At 46.7% G+C, this 22,969-nt stretch overlaps 1 protein-coding gene across 2 annotated transcripts in view; it reads right to left on the reverse strand.

Moving 5' to 3' along the window:
- sli (slit guidance ligand) overlaps positions 1–22,969 on the reverse strand; it is a 1,907,921-nt gene that overhangs the window by 1,810,515 nt on the left and 74,437 nt on the right. The gene's annotated exons all lie outside the window — the stretch shown is intronic.

The following is a 22,969-nucleotide window of genomic DNA, read 5'->3' on the forward strand; positions in this document are numbered from 1 at the left end:
ATTGCCATATCAAGACAACTGTGGCGAGAATTATGTATTTTTCCCCGTAACCCTGCGTGAGCTTTGCAGTGGCCTGAAGGCGCCTTTACCAAGTAGCCAACTGCCTACTCTACCGCATGAACCACCTCCCCCCCATCCCTCATCTCTTCCTCTCGAGTACAGTAATTGAGGCTGTTCCACAAGTGTAATAATGTAATTACAACGCTTCCCCTTCCCCCACCCAATCTCCATGTCATCAACTGTGACCTCATATGACCTCATCCGTAGAATTATTGCAACACATCCCTCTGTTCATTAGTACTTCCATTAAGCTCTTTCGTGTGTTTCGGGGATCTAGCGGTTCATTTGTTCTAGCAGTTTTCAGATCCCGTGCGCAATGAAAGGGTTGAATAATATTTTTTTAAATAAAATACGTAATCTTATTGTCCTAACTCCCTTAATTGTTCCCAGGTGGTTTCAGTTTTTTTTTTTTTTTTGAGAGAGAGATAGAGAGAGAGATAGAGAGAGAGAGAGAGAGAGAGAGAGAGAGAGAGAGAGAGAGAGAGGAGGTTGGGGTTGGGGGTGAAGGAAAGGGGAATAATTTCTCTCATTACCATTGACTTTTTCCCAACAAATTATTCGCCAATTCTTCTTTCCATTCTTTCCCTTCTTCCTCCTCTCCCCATTCCCCACTCTCCTACAATCACGTCATTCCCCCTCTACCCTCCTCTCCATCTTATCCTCATTTTCTCTTCTCCATTTTCCCCTCTTTCTCTCTCCTCTTTTCCTCACTATCTTCCTTACCCCCCATGAACCCCCCTCCCCCCCGTATCCCCTCTCGGGGGCACCGCCCCACGGGGACCCCGCCCCTATCTCGACATATATCAAGGAGCGTGACACTTACGAGCGGCACGCCCTGCCGCGCGTTCTGTCCCATCCCGGCCGCGATAGGAAGCACCGGCGGCGGCCGGCACCTTATGGCCCATTTTTGCCCCCCGGAAGGACCGGACGACCATTATTACCCGCCTTTTTCTTTCTTCTTGCCCTGCGGAGGCGGCGGACCGAGATGTTCCTCCACCTGGTGGAAGTGTCCACGAAGACCAGATCGAGTGACTCGAGCTCTTTATTTTTTTATTTATTTATTTATTTATTTATTTATTTTTGTCGCAGCGGAACCAGATCGAGTGACTCAAGCTCTTTTTTTTTTTTTTTTTTTGCCGTAGCGGAGGGAAGGAAGAGGTTCTTTGACAACCGAGGTCGGAGGTTTTTCTCTTCCTCCTCCCTTACCCCGTCCCCCCCCCACCCCCAGCCCTGATGGCAGAAGCTATCAGCGGAGAGGAACAGGTAGAGGCCGAGGTGGCGATAGAGGCTCTTCATTTTCGGAGGAGATTGAGATGGGTGTCGTAGTTAGCGGCACGAGTGGTGCCACAAAAGAAAGGTATCCCGGCGCTCTTCAAAAAAAAAAAAAAAAAGACTCCGCTGACGTCATGTCGTCTTGGTGTCAATGACTCCGACGTCTTATTCCTTTGCCTGAGGTGGCAGGTCGAGACGCTTCGGGATGATGGAGTGAAAAGAGGAAGGAGGAGGAGGAAGGAGGAGGGAGGGGGAGGAACGAGGAAGGAGGAAGGAGGAAGAAGGAGGGAAGAGGGTGGAGGAGGAAAAAGGTGGAGTGAGACAAAGGAGGAAACGGATGAAGGAGAAAGAGGGGAAGGAAAGAGAAGGAAAAGGAGGAAGAGGAAGGAAGGGGATGGAAAGGAAAGGAAAAGGGAGGAGGAGGAAATTCGAAGGAGGAGGAAGTAGGAGGAAGGAGGAGGAAGGAGGAGGAAGAAGGAGGGGAGAAGGAGAGAGACTTCTTCATGACCTCGTCTGGATAAACCCTGGTGATGAGGTGCCTTCTTTCGATCTTTTTAATTTTCTCTGATATTGTAGCGAAATGGCTACTCCAGTTAACATGAGCGTTTGAAGGAAGATGGCCTAAGTTCCTTACATAACCCAACTGAAATCTGGGACAAATAAGGTCAAAAGCAAGGTCGAGATCACAAAAATGTGAAATTGGTTTCGTCCGTAACTTAAATTTTTTTTACGAATCGCCTGAAACTAAAATCTAGACGATCTTGTTCATTTTTGTCAAATACGAATAATCCTGTATATTACAGCGATAAAAAGTGCATAAGTTGACCTTAAATGAGTATGGCAGGTCAAGATCAAGGTCACAGGACTTTGGTGGACTTTAAGTCGAAAACGTTTACAGATATTAATTAACGTTCACAGATATTACAGAAACGTTTATTATCATCGGCATACAAAAAGTCGCATATGGTATTAATATATCTGACCTTGAATGTGCATGACAGATCACGATCAAGGTCACAGGATCTTGGTGGACTTTAAGTCCAAAACGTTTACAGATACGTTTACAAATATAACAGAAAAGTTTATTATCAATGGCATACAAAAGGTCACATATGGTATTAAGATATCTGACCTTAAATGAGTATGAAAGGTCAAGTTGGTCACAGGACCTTAGTGAACCTTAAGCCGAAAACGTTTACAGATATAAACGTTTACAGATATTACAGAAACGTTCATTATCATCGGCATACAAAAGGTCAACTTTGGGGTCAGGCATATTCAGATTGCTAGAACTCGAAAAAAAGAAGACTTGTACTTTTGTCAACGTATAGTAGAAAAAGTAAGAAAATAAAAGAATGGGTGAAAGAATACGAGAAAGAAAGAGAAAAAAAGAGAAAAAAGAGAAAAAAATGGTATAGGAGAGAAAGCATATTTAATGGTAAGATTGGGAGGAAGTAAGAAAAAATATAGAAAAAAAATATAAATAAAAAAGAAGTAATTCATCAGCGTTTATATCCACTAGGGACAATATCGCGCCTTTGGAACTGTAAAGCAGAAATTCAAGAAGAAGAGGGTAAGGAAGATGAGGGGCCTAAGCCAGGAGGCACTGAATAACTGCGGCCGAAGCCGTCATCTTGGCCCGTGCACTTGGACTGGCGGGGCAGGTCCCTGCTGGGATTCCGAGAGGAGTGTGGGACTCGAACCCACGACTAAGCGAATGCGAGAACAGTCCGTTTTCGATATCGACACAAGCGCCAGAGAAGTTAATTTTTTTTAGTTGAGATCAACTTCCAACAGAAAAAAAAGAGAGAAAAAGAGCAAGAAATAGAATTAAAAAACAAACGAAGGAATTATTGAGAAAGAGAGAGAGAGAGAATGAGAGGAAGATTAAAAGTGAGACGAGGAAGAAAAAGAGAGAGAAGGAGAGATGGGAAGAAAGGAAGAAGAGGGAGGATTAGGAGGAAGAAGAGAGCAAGGATTAGAGAGAGGAGTATGAGAGGAAGATAAAACGTGGAGGAGAGAGTGAGAGTGAGGGAGAGAGAGAGGGAGGGAGACAGTGAAGGACAGAATACGGATAAGAGGTAAATTATCTACAATGAAGAAGAAAGAGAAAGAGAAGAAGGAGAAAGAGAAAAAGAGATAGAGAAAAAAGAGAAAGCGAAGAAGAAGAAACAGAAACAGAGAGAGAAAGAGAGACAAACAGAAACAGAGAGAGACAGAAAGAGAAAAAGAAAGATAAAGAGAAAGAGAGAAAGCGAAATAGAAGAAACAGAAAGAGAGAAAGAGAAAGAGAAAGAGAAAAAGAAAGAGATAAAGAGGAAGAGAGAAAGCGAAAAAGAAGTAACAGAAACAGAGAGAGAAAGAGAGACAGAGAAAGAGAAAGAGAAACAGAGAGACAGAAAAAGAGAGAAGGGGGAAAGAGAAAGAGGAGAGATAGGGGGAGGGGGAGAGAGACAGAGGCACTCCTGCTCCCCCCCTGTCCCCCCTTGCCCCCCCCTGGGGGGGTCGGAGTGGCCTCCTCCTCCTCCTCCTCCTCCTCCGCTTTCCGGGTGGTCTCTCCTGCCTGGCAAAGGGTTTCCTGATCAAGATAAAATTGGATCCCGAAGGAGGTGAAAGCAGCACAGGCCGGGACTCCAGAAACTCCTCCAGACCTCCACACCACCTCCTCCTCCTCCAGATCTCCACTTCCACCACCTCCTCCTCCACCTCCTTCTCCTCTTCCACCACCTCCTCCTCCACCTCCTTTTCCTCTTCCACCTCCTCCTTCTCCTCTTCCACCTCCTCCTTCTCCTCTTCCACCTCCTCCTCCTCTTCCACTGCCTCCTTCACCTCCTCCTTCTCCTCTTCCACTATATTCAGACCTCCACCTCCGTTTCCACTTCCACCTCCACCAGACCTCCACCTTCTCCTCCGCTTTCACCTCCTCCAGACCTCCACCTCCTCCTTCTTCTACTCCACTTTTACCTCCTTCTTCTTCTTCTCTTCCATTTCCACCTCCTCCAGACCTTCACCTCCTCCTTCTCCTCCACTTCCACCTCCTCCTCTCCCTTCACCTCTTCTTCCTCCTCCTCCACCTCTTCCTCCTACTCCTCCTCCTCCACCTCTTCTTCTTCCTCCTCCTCCTCTTCCTCCTATTATGAGTCAATGACGTCATGATGAGGAAGAAGAGGTGGGTGTAGAAGTAACGACCGACTTAGAGTGGGAGAGGTGAGAAAGAGGGAGCGAGGAAGAGAGGGAGGGAGAGGGAGAGGAGGAGAGAGAGTGCGAGAGGGAGAAGGAGAGGGAGAGGGAAAGGGAGAGGGAAAGGGAGAGGGAAATGAAATTGAAAGATGTGGAGGAGAGAGTGAGAGCGAGGAAGAGAGGAAGGAAGCGAGGAAAAGAGGGAGGGGAGCGGGAGAGGAGGAGTGAAAGAGGGAGAGGGAGAGGTAGAGGGATAGGGAGAGTGAAAGAAAATGTGGAGGAGAGAGTGAGAGTGAGGAAGAGAGTTGATGAATTAGAGATTGAGTAAGTGAATGAGTAATTGAGGGATTGAGTGGAAGATGGAGGGAATGGAAGAGGGAGGGAGGGAATGAGGCAGGGAAGGAGGGAAGCAAGGAGGGAAGGAGAGGGAAAGGAGTGGGAGGGAGTGGAGGGAGTGGGGATGGGAGGAGGGAAGAGGGAGGGAATGGAAGAGAGGGGAGTGGAAGAAAAAGGAGAGGAGGGTAGGGTGGAGAGGAAGGGGAGAGGGAGTGGAAGAAGGGAAGAGAGAAGAGAGGAGGAGAGTAGTGAGAGGGAGAGGAAGAGAGAGAGAGGAGGAATAGAGGAAGAGAGAGGGAGAGAGAAAGAGTGGAGAGAGAGAGAGGAGAGAGAGAGAAGAGAGAGAGAGTGAAAGAGAGTGAGAGAGTGAAAGAGAAAGAGAGAGATTAAGAGAGAGACAGAAAGAGAGAGAGATAAAGAGAGAGAGAGAGAAAGAGAGAGAGAGAGAGACGGAGAGAGAGAGATTATAGTGAATAGGGTGAAACAAAATCAGGAAGAGGTCGCGTTCTGCAAAGAAAGGACAGATCGGGAAAGGTCCGACACCCCCACCCACCCCACCCCACCCCCCTCTCTCTCTCTCTCACTGAGGGAGGTATTCACGAGCTGAATACGGACACGGACACTAGAATAATACACACAATTTTCTTTTTCTTAGAATTTTCTGGCCCTCGTAATCCCTCGCTTTAATCCCCCCTTAATCCCCTCCAGTCTTATTCTATGTTAACATAATACCGTCTCTCTCTTTATGAATGGGTCAACATATATATACACACATATATATATATATATATATATGTGTGTGTGTGTGTGTGTGTGTGTGTGTGTGTGTGTGTGTGTGTGTGTGTGTGTATGTGTGTATACTGAATCATAAACGAATTAGTAAATACATGAACAAGCAAATTGATATGCATTACAACAATTAAACGAACAGATACAGTCAACAGATCCATAACTTGATAAATGTACTCATTTCTGTATTTGTGCATGTTTAAGACAGATTGAACATTTCAGAAGCTCTGCCAAGGGATTCGAACCCTGATATGTGCGTGCATAATCACGAATCGGTTGCTAGCGTCTTGGCTTCGTGATTATGCACGCACAGGTCAGGGTTCGAATCCCTTGGCAGAGCTTCTAAAACATTTCTTTATTTATTCATCCACTTCGGGGTGGATTTCTGGTCGACCCAGGACTCCACATCGTTACACCTTTGTGGTGCAGAGGCGTAACTTTAAAAGCTTCGGCGTCAATCGACTCAATGTTCTATCCATTAAACAACCTCCAGACAACTCAGGATTTTTTTTTTTTTTTTTTTTTTTTTGAGTGGATGCACGTGGAACTACTTTTTGTATTCTCTCACCCCTCCCCCTCTCTCTCTCTCTCATTCTTTTCCTTCGGACATCTTTGTGTATATTCTTTTCTCTTTTTTGGCATTTAAAGAACGAACACAGTAGATATAAAAAACGCTCACGAGAGAAAGAAAGTGAGTGAGAGAAAGTGAGAGACAGAGAAAGAGAGATAGAGAGAGGGAGAGAGAGAGAGAGAGAGAGAGAGAGAGAGAGAGAGAGAGAGAGAGAGAGAGAGAGAGGCACAAGTCCTCACACGACATTTACTTTACGACCTGTGAACATGAAGCCAAAATGTTTACAAGAAACCACAGACTGGTCGGTTATCACGAAGTGGCGAAGTAAACGTTCTTATTCTCAGAAGCTGAAGACCGTTCGAGACTTGCGTCGCCGCTTCAACGTGATTCCTGAATCTGTCTGTTGTCCTCATCGAAATTAAACCGTTTGGTTGTAACTAGAATGAACACTGATGTCTTCAAACGCATGGAGGATGTTTCGTTAGTTTGGTTTTTTATTTCTGTTCCCAAAGCAAGGCAGGCGAAAGGGCAAGTGGAGCAGAAACGAGAGTAGCAACCTTCCGGTCATGTGTAATTGGCTAATTGCTCTCTTTTCCTTCCTTCTCTCTTCCTCAGTTTACCTTTCTATTCCTCTCCTCGTCTATCTCTCTTTTCCTTACCTTTCCCCGCTCCCTTCTCTCTATTCCTCTACACTGGTCTCCCATAGGATGTCACGCAGTCAGTAGAGTGGGATTTTGTCACTTCAAAGCAAATTGGATATTTCAGATGGCACTTTACAAAAATTCGGCTCATGTGACCACACGCTTGCAACCCATTCGTCCTGGGAATTGAGCTGCAGCTTCACAAAACCTAACCTAACTTACGCTGACCTAACCTAACCTACCCTAACTCAACCTAATCTACCCTAATCTTGCCTACCCTGACCTAACCTAACTCAACCGAATCTACCCTACCTTAACCTACCCTAACTTAACCTGACGTAACCTACCCTAACTCAACATAATCTACCTTAGCCTAACCTACCTTAACTTAACCTAACCTAACCTACCCTAGCCTGACCTACCCCACCTTAACCTACTCTAACCTATCATTAGACAGAATAGAATATCTGAAGTTCCCCCAGATGAGGGCAGTTAGGATAAAGTATGTAAAGACTGGGAGATCTGGGGGGGAGAGGGGAGGGGGAGAATAAGATGAGGAGCCTACGCCAAGAGTCGCGTAACTGCGGCCGAAGCCGTCACCTTTGCCCTGGACTGTTGGGGCGGGTAGCAACAGTCACAGCTGGGAATCGGAAAGGAGTGCGGGATTCGAACCCACAACTAAGCGAATGCGAGACCAGCACGCTTCCGATGACGCCACCAGCGTACAGGGGGAGGAGGGGGGAGGACAAAATGGGTTAAAGAGGGAATTTGTCGCCTCTCGGTGATGACGTATGAGATCGGGCTCAAGGAGACAGTAATGCAAGCTTCGACCACGAGACAGAAATCCGCCGCGGGAGGGGCTTTGTCAAGCAAGCACCCCCCTCCAGCTCCTCCTCCTCCTCTTCTTCTTACTCTTCCTTCTCCTCTCCCTCTTCTTCCGCTTCCTCTTCCTCTTCTTCTTCCTCTTTCTTCTCCTCTCCCTTTTCCTCCTCTTCTCCTTCATTCTCCCCTTCCTCTTCCTCCGCTTCTTCCTTTTCCTTCTCCTCTCCCTCTTCCTCTTCTTCATTCTCCCCTCCCTCTTCCTCCGCTTCCTCTTCCTATTCCTCCTCCGCTTCCTCTTCTTCCTCCTCCTCCGCTTCCTCCTCTTCTTCCGCTTCCTTCTCCTCTCCTCCTTCCTCTTTATTCTCTCCTCCCTCTTCCTCTTCTCCTCCCTCTTCATTCTCCCCTCCCTCTTCCTCCTCTTCCTTCTCCTCTCCCTCTTCTTCCGCTTCCTCTTCCTCCTCATCCTTCTCTTCTTCTTCTTTCTTCTCCTCTCCCTCTTCCTCTTCTTCCTTCTCCCCCTCTTCCTCCGCTTCCTCCTCCGGTTCCTCCCCTTCATTCTCCCCTCCCTCTTCCTCCTCTTCCTTGTCCTCTGCCTCTTCCTCCCCTTCCTTCTCCCCCTCTTCCTCCTCCTCCGGTTCCTCCTCTTCATTCTCCTCTCCCTCTTCCTTCTCTTCTTCCTCTTCCTTCTCCTCTGCCTCTTCCTCCGCTTCCTCCTCTTCTTCATCTCCCTCTTCCTCCTCTTCTTCTTACACTTCCTTCTCCTCTCCCTCTTCCTCCCCCATTCATTTCCTCCTCCTCCTCCGCTTCCTCCTCTTCCTTGTCTTCTCCCTCTTCCTCTTATTCTTCTTTTTCCTTCTCCCTCTTCTTGCTCTTCTTCTTCATCTTCCTTCTCCTCTCCCTCTTCCTCCTTTTCTTCTTCCTCTTCCTTCTCTCCCTCTCCCTCCTCTTCCTTCTCTTCTCTCTCTTCCTCTTCCTCCTCCTCCACTTCCTCCTCTTCTTCTTCCTTCTCCTATCCCTCTTCCTCCTCCTCCGCTTCCTCTTCCTCCTCTTCCGCTTCCTATTCCCCCTCCTCTTCCCTTCTTCCTACTCCTCCTTCTCCTCTCTTCTTCCTCTTCTTCCTACTCCTCCTCCTCTTCCTACTTTTCTTCCTCCTTCTCCTCTCCTCTTCCTCTTTTTCCTGCTCCTCCTCCTCCTCCTTCTCCTATCTTCTTCCTCTTCTGCCTAATCCTTCTTCTCCTTCTCCCTCTTATTCCTACTCTTCCTCCTCCTCCCCCTCGTCCTCCTCCTCGGCCTCCTGCTGCACCTCGGAGGTAGCGAGGCAGGTTGCAGCTGCAACCTGCGCAACCTCACAGGTTGTGAAGGTCTGAGCCCTGAAGCTGAAGCATTCATGGCCTGAGGGGGGAAGGGAAAATGGCGACAAGGGCCTCCTTTTCAAAATTTCCCTTCTTTTTTCCACTTCGTTCGAATATATTCCCCACTATGAGCATTCTCTTCAGGCTACGGCCGAGCGGTCTTTATTCGCCTTGAGCGAAAAATAAAGAAATTCTTCAGTGGGTTTAAACTATGTGAAAATCGTCTCGATGAAGGCCCTGAAGCAGATATTCTCAACCAGTGATATTTCAACCCCCCCCCCCCTACTTGGGAAGGGCGCACAATTACATGGCAGGGGGGTAGAAATATCACGGCGAATATTTAATATTATTTCCCTAGTACCTATGAGCTAGCCAGCCCAGATTTTATGGCTAGCCTGGCGATCTTCTGGGCTGAATATAGCCACCATCTGGCGTTTTTTTTTTTGTTATTTATCTGCGCCCTTATGCTGGTTACGTTCTTTTATAATGGAGGCAACGGGGTACAATGGCTAAATGCATCAAGCCAAGGGTGTGGTAAACGACGGAAGAAGGAGTTCATAATCGTCTTTTCTGAAGTATACGCCTCTCTTTAAACAAAGTGAGCGTCAGATGATTCTATTCAGCTTTGGGAAACATCTTTCCGCTTTCATGGAATGAATCCGTACTGGATTTAAATCCTCATCCGCTTATGTGTCCTCCCAAGGATGACAGTGGATTGGAGAGGATTGCAGTGTTCAGTCCTGGCTTTGCGCAGGAACGACCATAACATAAATGGGGTGGAGGGATTCATCTAGCAGGAGCACTGAAAGGGAGACAGGCCTCTTCCTAACACCTGTGACCGAACCCACTGACAGGGTAAGTTAAACAACAACATCAATACCAACGCCAGTACCAGCACCAACGCCAACGCCAGCACCACTACCACCTCCAACACCAATTCCAGCGCCGACGCCAGCACCAACACCAATGCCAGCGCCGACGCCAGCACCATCACCAACGCCAGCACCAACGCCAGCCCCAGCACCATCACCAACGCCAGCACCATCACCAACGCCAGTACCAGTACCATATCCAACACTAATGCGCCAGCACCAACACCAATGCCAGCACCGACGCCAGCACCAACAACAACGCCAGCACCAACACCAACGCCAGCACCAACACTAACACCAACGCCAGGACAACGATACACTGAGTTTACATTTACTTATTATGTAACGTAACCCGTTTTTCTCAAAAAGAATATTTCCCACTATATTTTCTTACTCAAACATTTAACATAAATCATTATCGTTACCAACTCTTATTTACTATATCCTACAATTTTACTTCCTATTACCTCCGTCAACCTGTTCCTCCGTAGCCATCAGTTTATGATAAACTCATTTACAAAATAATTCACGTAAGGAAGCGTTCTCTCCATTATCAAAGAGATACTTATTCAATTATTTGTATTTCCTCGTTTAATCTTATACTGTGATCATGTTTACGAGATGATGTAAATTGATATTGATAAACCGAATCTGTACTGATGTGGTGGTCGTATAATTCCGTGCAGTCGATACTTGACGGACTATTGTGACGCCCCTACGGACATGAGTCACGTAGTATTCGTCCATGTTTGGAGACATAGGAGATATCACTTATAGAGGAGTGATGAGCCCCCCCCCACCCACCCCTGAGGAATGATCTTCTCCTGCCCCCCGAAGAATTTTGACCCCCCCCCCCACAAATGAAAATTTTTGGTGTCCCGGTAGGGAATATTGATAATAATTTACCTCCCCTGAGGAATGCTGATGCCCCCCCCTCTCTCTTTCTGTCTCTCCCTCTCTCATTCTCTCTCTCCCTCTCTCTCTTTCTGTCTCTCCCTCTCTCTTTCTCTCTCTCTCTTTCTCTCTGTCTCACTCTCTCTCTCTCTTCCTGTCTCTCTCTCTCTTTCCCTCTCTCTTTTTTTTTACTATACTCTTTTTTACTCTTGTTTTTAACTCTCTTGTACCACTCCCGCACCGCCCCTAGGACCCCGCTTCTCCTCTTTCCCATGATCCACCTCCGGCGCAGAAGATAACAATGTCGTCATTGTATCCCCGTGCGTGTCGTTAAAGGCGACTAAGTGGGGGGCGGAGCGAAAGGGGGGGGGAGATCTCCCCCTTTTCTGTCTTTTTCTCACACAAAGAGTCATAGCATGCTTTGACTTGGCCCCCCTATCCCTCCCCACCACACACACACACACACACACACACACACACACACACACACACACACACACACACACTGTCAGTATGGCGGTACTGGCGGTACCTGGTTCGAATCATGCCCAGGGCTGAAATTATTTTAGTATCGCTGTGCTTCGAGTCGTTACCCCAACTCTTCTGGGCAGGGAGTTGTGTGTGTGTGTGCGTGTAAGGTCATAGCATTACCCATAGATCGGTCATACGAGCTCTGAGCTCTCTTCCAGGAGGAAAATAGCTGTGGATCACGAGTCCAACACGTGATCCAAAGACCAAGGTGAATACACACACACACACACACACACACAAAGAGCAACGACAAAGATGGCGCCAACACTGTCCAATTTGACATACAAACAAAGACTGGATAAACTAAATCTACCATCCCTGGAACAAAGAAGAGAAAGAGGTGATTTGCAAACCATCTACAGAATTGTGAAAGGGAAGGAAATTCTTGATAGAGATGACTTACTAAAGTGGGACAGAAGAAAAACAAGAGGACACGAGAAGAAACATAAGAAGGACAGTTACAGAAGAGGTCTGAAAAAGAATAACTTTCCACACAGAGTGATAGATATCTGGAACAAAATGAACAAAGGAAACAGTGAGGGCTAAAACTATACACGACTTAAAGAACAAACTGGATGAGGAAAGATACAAAAGCGGGTCACTTCGAGCATAGCTCTCTTCCCGTAAAATACAACTAGGTAAACACAACTAGGTAAAATACACACACACACACACACACACACACACACACACACGGTGTCTAATACGGAGGTGCGGCAGTACCTGGTTCGAATCCTGCCCAGGGCCGAAATTATTTCGGTATCGCTGCGCTTCGGGTCGTTACTCCGACTCTCGTGGGCGGGGAGTTGTGTGTGTGTGTGTGTGTGTGTGTGTAAGGTCATAGCATTACCCATAGATCGGTCATACGAGCTCTGAGCTCTCTTCCGGGAGGGAAATAGCTGTCGATCACGAGTCCAACACGCGATCCAAAGACCAAGGTGAATACACACACACACACACACGTACACACATACACCATTCCCTTTGCAAAGGCCCCTGGTATACAGAAAACTCAAAAAGAGCGGCGTTAAGGTCAAGGGCCGCTTTAAGCTTTCCTCCCGGAAGACTGCAGTTTCCCCCCACATCCGCTTTATCCTTTCAATATGTGAGCAGAGTGGCATTGCGTGGTGAAGCGATGAAGGGGAAGAAGTGTAAGGTCGTATCGAGACAGAGACAGAGTAAGAAGGCGCTAAGGCGGTGCGGTGGTAAGGTGGTATGGGCAAGATGGCGACAAGGAAGGGTGAAGAGTGGCAGCATGTTATTATGGCAGGTCGGCAGGGTGACAGGGTGGTAGGATGGTAGGGTGGCAGGGTGACAGGGCGGTAGGGTGGCAGGGCGGTAGGGTGACAGGGTGACAGGGCGGTAGGGTGACAGGGTGACATGGCGGTAGGGTGACAGGGTGACAGGGTGGTAGGGTGGCAGGTCAGCAGGGTGGTAGGGTGGCAGGGCGGCAGGATAAACTGGGTTAGAAGAAAGTACAAGAAAGTACGAAAGTGAGACATAAAACGTGGCAAAGTCGCAGGACCCGCCTTCCCTACCAAGTGGCACTTTTCTTAACAAAACGTCTGTCGCCAGACGATTTCATTCACCTCAACCCCTGCCTCATCAGTGGCGATGGTGCCCCGTAGTTCAACTTACCCCTTCCATACAAATCGTTCCTTTTTACTTTTAATCTGACATTCGCTAGGCTACTTTATTCAGCTCCCCATGACACTTCATGACAGTGACACTCGAGGATGAACTGTCGAGGGTGAGAGCGAAGTGAGGTACGTTCGAGGGCCAGGTGTCTGCCGAGACCGGATACGATACTCCATCCAAATTAACTTGAGAAGCAAGCTCCTCCCCCCCACCCCACCGTGGACCAATGACAAGAGCCGGAATTGGTCCCCGGCCCTCCTCACGCCCACCAATCACATCCATCACGACGGGGACGGGAGTTGGAGCCTCTCCCTCAAGTTAATTTGGACGCGGCGCACAAATCCCGAGGAACCCGGGGAATGAAGTAAACATAAATCAGGAACTGCTGGATGAGGAGGAAGTAATAAAGACGATAAGGGTTTCACGGGCGAGAAGTGTGACACAAAGTAGGCTAAGTTGGAACAGGAGTAGGAGGTAGGAGAGGAGGGAGGAAGAGGGAGGAGGGAGGAAGAGGGAGGAAGAGGGAGGAGGGGGCAAAGAAGAAGGGAGGAGGAGGGAGGAGGTGGAGAAAGAGGAGGAGAGAGGAGGGGTGAGAGAGGAGGGGGTGAGAGAGGAGGGGGTGAGGGAGGAGGGGCGAAGGAGGAGGGGGTAGGAGGGAGGAGGGAGAAAGAGGGACGAGTGGGCGAGAAAGGAGGAAGGAGGAGGAGGGAGGAGGAAGGAGGAGGAGGGAGGAGGAGGAGGAGGAGGAGGAGGGAGGAGGAAGGGCGAAAAAGGAGACAAAGAGGAAGCGAAAAAGGAGGCGAAGGAAGAGGTAGGGGACGTAGGAGAGGAGGGAGGAGGAGGAGGCGAGGGAGGAGGAGGAGGCGAGGGAGGAGGAGGAGGCGAGGGAGGAAGCGAAGGAGAGGTGAAGGAGGAGGCAAAAGAGGAGGTAGGGGAGGAGAGAGGAGGGAGGAGGAGGCAAAGGAGGAGTAGAAGAAGAAAGAAAAATACAAGAGAAAGAGGTAGGGAATGAAGAGGAAGAAGAGGAGAAAAAAGAGGAGGAGTGGAAGTAGGAAGAGGAGAAGGAGAAAGAAGAGGAGAAAGAGAAAGAGGAGGTAAAAGGTGAGGAGAAGGGGAAAGAGAGGAGTAGGAGGAATATTATAATGTGAAAGAAGAGGAAAAAGAGGAAAAAGAAGAAATGGAGGAGAAAGAGGAGTAGGAGAAGGAGGAGGATCAGGATGGAGAGGAGGAAGTAAAGGAGGAAAAAGAGGAGGTAGGGGAGTATGTCGAGAAAGAGGAGGAGGAAGGGAGGAGGAGGAGAAGGGGAGGAGGAGGAGGTACATGAGGAGAAAGAGGAGGAAGAGGAGTATGGTGAGAAAGAGGAGGAAGAGGAGTATGGTGAGAAAGAGGAGGAGGAGGAGGAGTAAGAAGAGGTTTTAATAATCATGTGTGGATGTCAACAATAATGATTAAAGTGGATAGAGTGATAACATTGATAACAAAGGACACACGATAACAGTAGATAACAGGGCGCTGACAATAGTGATCATAGTGTAGAGTAACAATAATATCAACAGTAGTAACATCAGTGGTAACAATAATGATAACAGTAGACGCTAACAGTAATTATAATAGTGAACGGCAAGAGGGGCTTTACATGATCTAACGGTTCGTCGAACGCGGTTCGACAGATACGTGTTTAAAGTGATGTGAGAACGTGTGAACGGGGTATTTGGTTGTCGAACACGTTGGTTAAACCCCAAATACCCCGTTCTTCACACGTTCACACATCACTTTAAACACGTGTCTGTCGAACCGCGTTCGACGAACCGTTAGATGTGTAAACTCCCTCTAACAATGACAACAAAATGCGCAATAATCATAACTGTTGATGGTAACAGTAATGATAACAGTAACAGCATAACAGTGCAATTATGATAACTGTGGACGGTATTATACTGATAACAGTGGATAGTGACAATAATTATAAGATTGGCTGGTAACTAATTATTATAGTAGGGGTGAGGGAACATGGGGGGTATTACTACTACTACTACTACTATTACTACTACTACATCATCATCAACTATTATTATTGATTATATATTATTATTATTATTGTTATTATTATTATTATTATTATCATCATTATTATTATATTTTCTTTTTTTATATTTTCATTTTATTTTCTTTTATTCAATTCTATTTCATTTTAGTCTATTTTTTATCCTATTTCTTTTTGTTTTGTTTTATTTTTATTTTCGGTATTTTATTCTATATATTTTTTTTATAATTTTTTTATTTTATCATATTCTATTTCTTATTCTATCTATAAGATTATCTATTTACCAATCTATATATATATATATGTATTTTTTTTTATTATTCTTTGGCAAGGGATGCAAAATAAAATATGGAAGGAAAGGAATCACAGGACTTGCAACGAAGGAAGCATCAAAATAGGGACAAAAGGAAAAGAGAATTTGATTAAAAAAAAGAAAAGTTATGAATACACAATATGCTCGTGAAGCAGAAAAACAGAAATAAAAAGAAAAACGAAAGAAAGAAGGCTAAGAAGAGACGAAAGACGAAGAAGAAAAGAGAAGGTGGTGGAATGGAAGAAATGACCAAAGAAAGCGAAAAAATTATTTTTTCAAAAATACAATATTTTTTTTTTTTTTTTTTTTGCAATTACATGCAAAATCTCTCCTCCGTTTTTTGCACGCCCGAGGAGGCTAGAAAAGCAAGACGAAGCAAATAATTCAATTCTGAAAGAAGGCATGACAAGAAAACTAATTGATGTTGTGAGCGAAGTATGAATAGAGAACAATCTCCACTCGATCAACGTTATTGACACAAAACATTGACAATATGTGGACACGATATTGTCAATATATTGTGCGTCCTCCTAGCATGGCTCCATCAATATACCCTTAAACTCAATGATATTGTTTAGCTATATACCAAAAGGTCTCTCCCTTCCTATGCATCCATCAATGTCCTTAAACTCATTGATTCTGTTTAGCTATGTACCAAAAGGTCTCTCCCTCCTTATGCATCGTTCAATCAGCCTTTGCGGTCAACTATATCTCACATGAAAACTTGAACACGTTTCTAGGGGGGAGGGGAGGTTCTCGGTTGAATAAAATCACCTGGCGCCAAGCTCATTACACACGTACAGTGTAGCGCCAAGACTCATGTTGGCACTGATGTTTATAGGGTTTCCCTCGGCTGAATAAAATCGCCTGGCGCCAACCAGGTGATACAATATTATATATATATATATATATATATATATATGTATATATACCAGAGACCGACCTGACGCCTGACCTGACGCGACCTAATTGCGGTGACCCTTCCTAGCCTTACCGATCACTGAATCAGATCAACTACCACACAAATCTACCATGCATCAACCTGCACCTTACGCACAAGCATGCTTGTGGTTTTAATGAAGCGGCCGTGCTGTGGATGTGCCGTGTCTTGCGACACTGCTTCTGACCCAGCAGGGCAGTGGACAAGATGCAGGGATGACCCGTCATACAGGAGGTGCCAAGATAAGAGGGAGGGAAGAGGGTAGAGGAGAGTGGAGTATGTAGGGGATGGAACGGATGGGAGTGGTTCCTATGCCTTTGTTTTGTCATCTGAATAAAATCACCTGACGGCAGCCGGCGCCAACAAAGAGTCGTATGGACGCTTCAGAGGGGTCGTCGGGATGCGTTCAACCCTTTGGCGTCCAGAGGGGTTGTCCCTCTGTATTACAGAATTGCTCTGTAATCTGTTCCCTCGGTCGAATTACACCGCCCGAAGCCAAAGGCAGACGGAGTAAACACAGACAGACAGACAGACAGACACTGACACACATGTGTACGTACACACACATGCACACGCGCATGCAAACGCACACACACACATACACAGACAAGACCGAGACAGGTAAAAAGAATTACATAGATAAATAAATTGATTAATAAGTAAATAGATATATAGATAATAATTAAATAAAAAAGTAAGGAAATAAATAGATAGATAAATAGGCAAATAAATAAACATACAAATAAATAAATTAACAAATAGGTAATTGTCAAATAAAGATAAATAAATCTACAAATAAATAGATGAATACATATATAAATAGATGAATAGATGAAAAAACAAAGAGATGAATAAATACATTAATAGATAAATAAATGAATAAATAAATAAAAATTAACCACTCCTCCCATCTCAGCACTCTGAAGATGAAGTCATTTGGTCTGAGTCCGAAGACCATAGACGGTTTACCCCCACTGATTCACCCTATGGCGACCTCCCCCTCCTCCTCCGTTCTTATCCACTCAAAACAAATTATCGAATAGATGAGAACATCCCCTCGGACTGAGTCAACTCTAGATCTATTCACAATCTCCCTTCATTCACGCTGTCTTTCGTCCCCTCTCTTTCCTGCTCGACAGGCATTCCACGAGCATCTAAAGCCCCTTTCGCCCCGTGTCTTCATCTCAATTGTTGGTCTTCCTCTCACCCACCCTCCATCTACTTTAAACATTCCTAACTCTCCTTGTTATTCTTTCCTAATTCATTTTCTTTTTGTGTCCAAACGTCGGCATTCTATGCGAGCTTAACCACAAGAATAAAAGATAAAAAATTATAAAAAAAAAAATAATAATAAAATAAAATAATAATAATAATAGTAATAAATAATAATAATAATAATAATAATAATAGTTATAACAATGATAATAATAATAATAATAATAATGATAATAATAATAATAAATAACAGACACAGGCGTGACAAATCTCTGTGTTAGAATACCGCAACTTATGCCCAAGATCCGAAAGCCATGTCTATTTAGTCATTAACCTGTTTACCAAGAAAGTAAGTGGTTAATTTCGGTATATTAAACGATAGTCCATTTCATTTAACCAAGAGATGGCATAAGGACTTTATTAAAGTCATCCCTTAATCACCCCGTAATTACAATACTACAGATTCCACTGTCCACACTTATACCGTACTTGATATATATTAGGATATACGTTAGGAAATTCACATAAAAAATTGAAGAAAAAAAAAAATATATATATATTATAATCATATTGTGAAATGCAAAAAAAATGCTTCAAACTTCTGTCACTAACTGTACCTTGCTTCGTCTGCTAAAATGTATGGCACCTCCTACATTTCTGGGTGAAAGCCCCAACCGAAGCCCCAAGCCCAAACCCCCTAAGCCACGACCCCCAAACCCCAATCCAAAGCTCCAAATCACGAGCCTCAAGGCCCAAGCCCCAAAGCCCAAAGCCCCAAGCCCGAAGCCCCGAATCCCAACCCCCAAGCCACGAGCTAAAGGCCCCAAACCACCAGCCGCAAGCCCCGAATCCCAAGCCCAAATCCCCAGACCCCAATCCCTAAGCCCCTAGGCCCAAGCTCCAAGCCTTTACCACGAGTCAAAGGCCCCAAACCACGAGCCCAAAGTCCCAAAGTCCCAAGTCCCAAGCCCCAAGCCACAAGCCCAAAGCCCCGAATCCCAAGCCCCAAGCCCCAAGCCACGAGCCAAAGGCCCCAACCACGAGCTGCAAGCCTCAGGTTCCAAGCCCCAAGCCACGAGCTGCAAGCCTCAAGTCCCAAGCCCCAAGCCCCGAATCCAAAGCCCCAAGCCCAAGCCCTAACTAGGGATCCTGTACAAAGTGAAATTCCCCTCAAAGCTGTAAACAACGTCGAGGGGTGGCGACGCGCCCATCTTGGCTTCTTATTTAATTCTCGGTCCCTTCAATTTATTTTAGCTTCTTTTCCATTATTTTACCATTCTGTTATTCTTTCATCTATCACGTATTCATTATTTACTTATCATTATTTACATATTTCTATTAATAAATTATTTCATTCATTTACACTTATACACACGCGCGCAAGCACATCACACACACACACACACACACACATATATATATATATATATATATATATTTTTTTTTTTTTTTTTTTTTTTTTTTGCAAGTACCAGACAGTTTTATTCATCCGCGTGGTCGCAAAGATATTACAGCCGATCTCAACTAATCCCTTCCATGTCGGTTGGTCCTTTCTCTTAGATATAATCGGACAAACCCTTTTGAATTCTCCAAGATACTGATCCTGAAGATGTCGAATAGGTTCCGAAAAATGTTCCGCTCCGTTACTTCCACTCCTGAGTACTACAGGACCTAATGTCTTCTCAAGAGTGAGGTGGGTGTGGGTGTACGACTTTAGGTCGTAGATTTGCGATGTTAAGGCGTCCCTTACGACCTCGGAAGCTTATGCGTATCGTAAAATGACCTTCGTAAATGAATACACTTGCTACAGTTTCGCCGGGCGTTGTAGTACTTACAAGTGAAACCAACTTTAACCCGTCCACTCCCGTCCACTGATATTACCGCCATCAGAACACACAGACAGAAAAAAAACGTACACTCTAACAACTACTCCACTATTTGTCAACTCTCCATCCACGCTGGGGTTTCCCCCATAACACACTTTTTAATGGACTCCCATCCATCCGGGCGAAAATAATCAACTTTTTCGTTAATTCTTCGTGTCCTTTTTTTTTTTTTTTTTTTTTTTTTGGGGGGGGGGGGGCTCAGAACGAGCGCTCTGCACTGGGACAGAATACATACATTACGCTCACTCCAATTTGACGCACACCCGATTACCCCGGGCATTCTGAAATTAATTCTCCCACCCCCCCGCGAAAATCGATGACCTCCCTCTCCCCCCTTCCCCCCACATCCCCCCTCCCTCTCCCCCCTCCCACTCCGGACGTCTCAACCCCGATCAGAGTCCGACAATAGACCAGGAAAGGCTATTGAGGTCAACCAATCCGTCATCACGAACGCTTAATAGTTTCGGTTTCATTCAAAAACATTTCGCAAGAATGTCAACCATGACGACGACCTGCCACAGACGTTCCCAGACGCACTACGTCACTCAGTAGGTCATCTTCGTGGAATTCACACGGATGGGTTCAATAGTATACGCTGACAATCACTGAAGGAACTTTTCCATTCAAAACATACTCACAAAATAGATGTGGGCTGTCAATATGTTTTATACGTCTTAGAACAATACTCACTTCATTGTATTTGTGTGTATGTTTGTGTGTGTGTGTGTGTGTGTGTGTGTGTGTGTGTGTGTGTGTGTGTGTGTGTGTGTGTGTGTGATTCACCATGGTCTTGGATCACGTGTTGGACTCGTGATCCAGAGCTATTTCCCTTCCGGAAGAGAGCTCAAATCTCATATATGACTGATCTATGGGTAATGCTGTAAATCTATGGGTAATGCTGTGTGTGTGTGTGTGTGTGTGTGTGTGTGTGTGTGTGTGTGTGTGTGTCTTACTTTCTCATGTTCAAATTATGAAGGCAGAAAGCCATTTTTCTATCTTGCCTCAGTCCATCGGAAGTGTACTGTGAACTATAACTAGAGTTAATCATATTCCATTGCTAGGATGAGATCCGCGAAATTGCCATTATAGAAACCTCTTAGCGGGAGAATATATTCGCGTTGCATTTAACCCTCTCGGGTACATTGCCAGCACGCCCACTTCCCACCCACGCCCGAGGCAATCTCACTTCGCAACATCGACACAGATACGCAACCTTTCCCGTTCCACACAAAATCACCATCGAGAGTAATCCCTTTCGGTTCGCTATGAGTTGTCCTGTATACAGGACAACTCATAGCAAACCGGGAGTAATCCCTCTCGGTTTGGAATGAGTTGTCCTGTATACAGGGCAACCCATAGCCACCTCACCCTCACCTCCCTCGCCCTACGCTCACCTGCCTCCATCTACTCTCACATGCTCTAATCTACCTTCATTTGTCTTGACCTCCCTCGTTTATGCATGCACTGACCTGCCTTGACCCTGTATACAGGACACCCCATAGCCACCTCACCCTCACCTCCCTCGACCTGCCTCGCCCTACGCTCACCTGCCTCCATCTACCCTCACCTGCTGTGATCTACCTTCACTTGTCTTGACCTCCCTCGCTTATGCATGCACTGACCTGCCTTGACCTGACTTAGGGAGGGTTCGCTAGCCATCGAGGAAAAGACCGAAAGAGCAGGACTCTGCGGGGAGCAGCTGGTCCCGAACACGGACCCTCCGACGCGGATGCACGGACGTGCGGTTGCATCTATGCATATGTGTACATGAAGAGGGGTCAACCCCAAGGCGGGGAGTCGGGGAGTCTGGGAATTGGGGAGTCGGGGAGTTGGGGAGTTGGGGTAGGGGAGAGACAGGGCGAGGGGGGGGAGGAGAGAGTGGGGAGTGGAGAAGTTCCTGCAAAGCGTTGTGGATAGGGACAGAGCATACGGTAGTTGCCACGACATTTCATTACCGGGGAACGAGGGGAGGGAGAAGGGGGGGAGAGGAGGGGGAGAAGGGGGGAGAAGGAGGGAGAAGGGAGAGAAGAGGAGGGAGGAAAGTGGAGGAGGGAAGGAGAGAAGGGGGAGAAGAGGGAGAAGGGGGAAAAGGGGAGGAGGGAGGGAAAAGGAGGGAAGGATAGAAGGGGAGAAGGGGGGAGAAGGGAAGAAGAAGAGGATGAGGGAGGGAAGAGGAGGAGGGAAGGAGAGGAAGAGGAAATGAAGAGGAGGTGATAAGATGGGAGAGAGAAGGTGGAGGGGGAGTGAAGAACAAGGAAGTGGAGGCGGGGAGGAAGAGGGGAGGAAAATGAGGGAGGAGGTGGTGGTGAGGAAGGAGGAGGTGGTGAAGGAGGAGGTGGTGAGGGAGGAGGAGGTGGTGAGGGAGGTGGTGAGGGAGGAGGTGGTGAAGGAGGAGGTGGTGAGGGAGGAGGAGGTGGTGAGGGAGGAGGAAGTGGTGAGGGAGGAGGAGGTGGTGAAGGAGGTGGTGAAGGAGGAGGTGGTGAGGGAGGAAGAGGTGGCGAGGGAGGAGGAGGTGGCGAGGGAGGAGGAGGTGGTGAGGGAGGAGGAGGTGGCGAGAGAGGAGGAGGTGGTGAGGGAGGAGGAGGTGGTGAGGGAGGAGGTGGTGGAGAAGGAGGAGGTGGTAAGGGAGGAGGAGGAGGTGGTAAGGGAGGAGGAGGTGGTGAGGGAGGAGGAGGTGGTAAGGGAGGAGGTGGTGAGGGAGGAGGAGGAGGGGAAGAAAAAGAGGAAAAGGAAGAGGAGGAGGAGGAGGAGGAGGAGGAAGAGGAGGAAAAGGAAGAGGAGGAAGAGAAGGAGAGAAAGAAGAAGGAAAACAGAAGGAGGAGAGGGAGGTGAAAGAGGAAGAGAAGGAGGAAAAGGAGAAGGAGGAGGAGGAGAAGGAAAAGGAGAAGGAGGAGGAAAAGGAGGAACAGAAGGAGGAGAAGGAAAAGGAGAAGGAGGAAAAGAAGGAGGGGGAGGAGGAGGAGAAGGAGAAGGAAAAGGAGAAGGGGAGGAAAAGAAGAAGGAGGAACAGGAGAAGGAGGAGGAAAAGGAGAAGTAGGAAGAGAAGGAGGAAAAGAAGGAGGAAGAACAGAAGGAGGGAGAGGAGGAGGAAAAGGAGAAGGAGGAGGAGAAGGAAAAGGAGGAGGAAAAGAAGAAGGAGGAACAGAAGGAGAAGGGGAGGAAAAGAAGAAGGAGGAACAGGAGAAGGAGGAGGAAAAGGAGAAGTAGGAAGAGAAGAAGGAGGAAAAGAAGGAGGAGGAACAGAAGGAGGGAGAGGAGGAGAAGGAAAAGGAGAAGGAGGAGGAGAAGGAAAAGGAGGAGGAGGAAAAGAAGAAGGAGGAACAGAAGGAGAAGGAGGAGAAGGAAAAGGAGGAGAAAGAAAAGGAGGAGGAGGAGGAGAAGGAAAAGGAGGAGGAGGAGAAGGAAAAGGAGGAGGAGGAAAAGAAGAAGGAGGAACAGAAGGAGACGGAGGAGAAGGAAAAGGAGGAAGAAGAAAAGAAGGAGGAGGAGGAGGAGGAGGAGGAGGAAAAGAAGAAGGAGGAACAGAAGGAGGAGGGAAAGAAGGAGGAACAGAAGGAGGAGGAGGAGGAGGAGGAGGAGGAGGACGAAGAAAATGAGAAGGAGGATTACATAC

The sequence above is a fragment of the Oratosquilla oratoria genome, chromosome 19 (genome assembly GCF_046742065.1).
Source record: "Oratosquilla oratoria isolate Oo_2021 chromosome 19, ASM4674206v1, whole genome shotgun sequence".
In the NCBI taxonomy this organism is placed as follows: Eukaryota; Metazoa; Arthropoda; class Malacostraca; order Stomatopoda; family Squillidae; genus Oratosquilla; species Oratosquilla oratoria.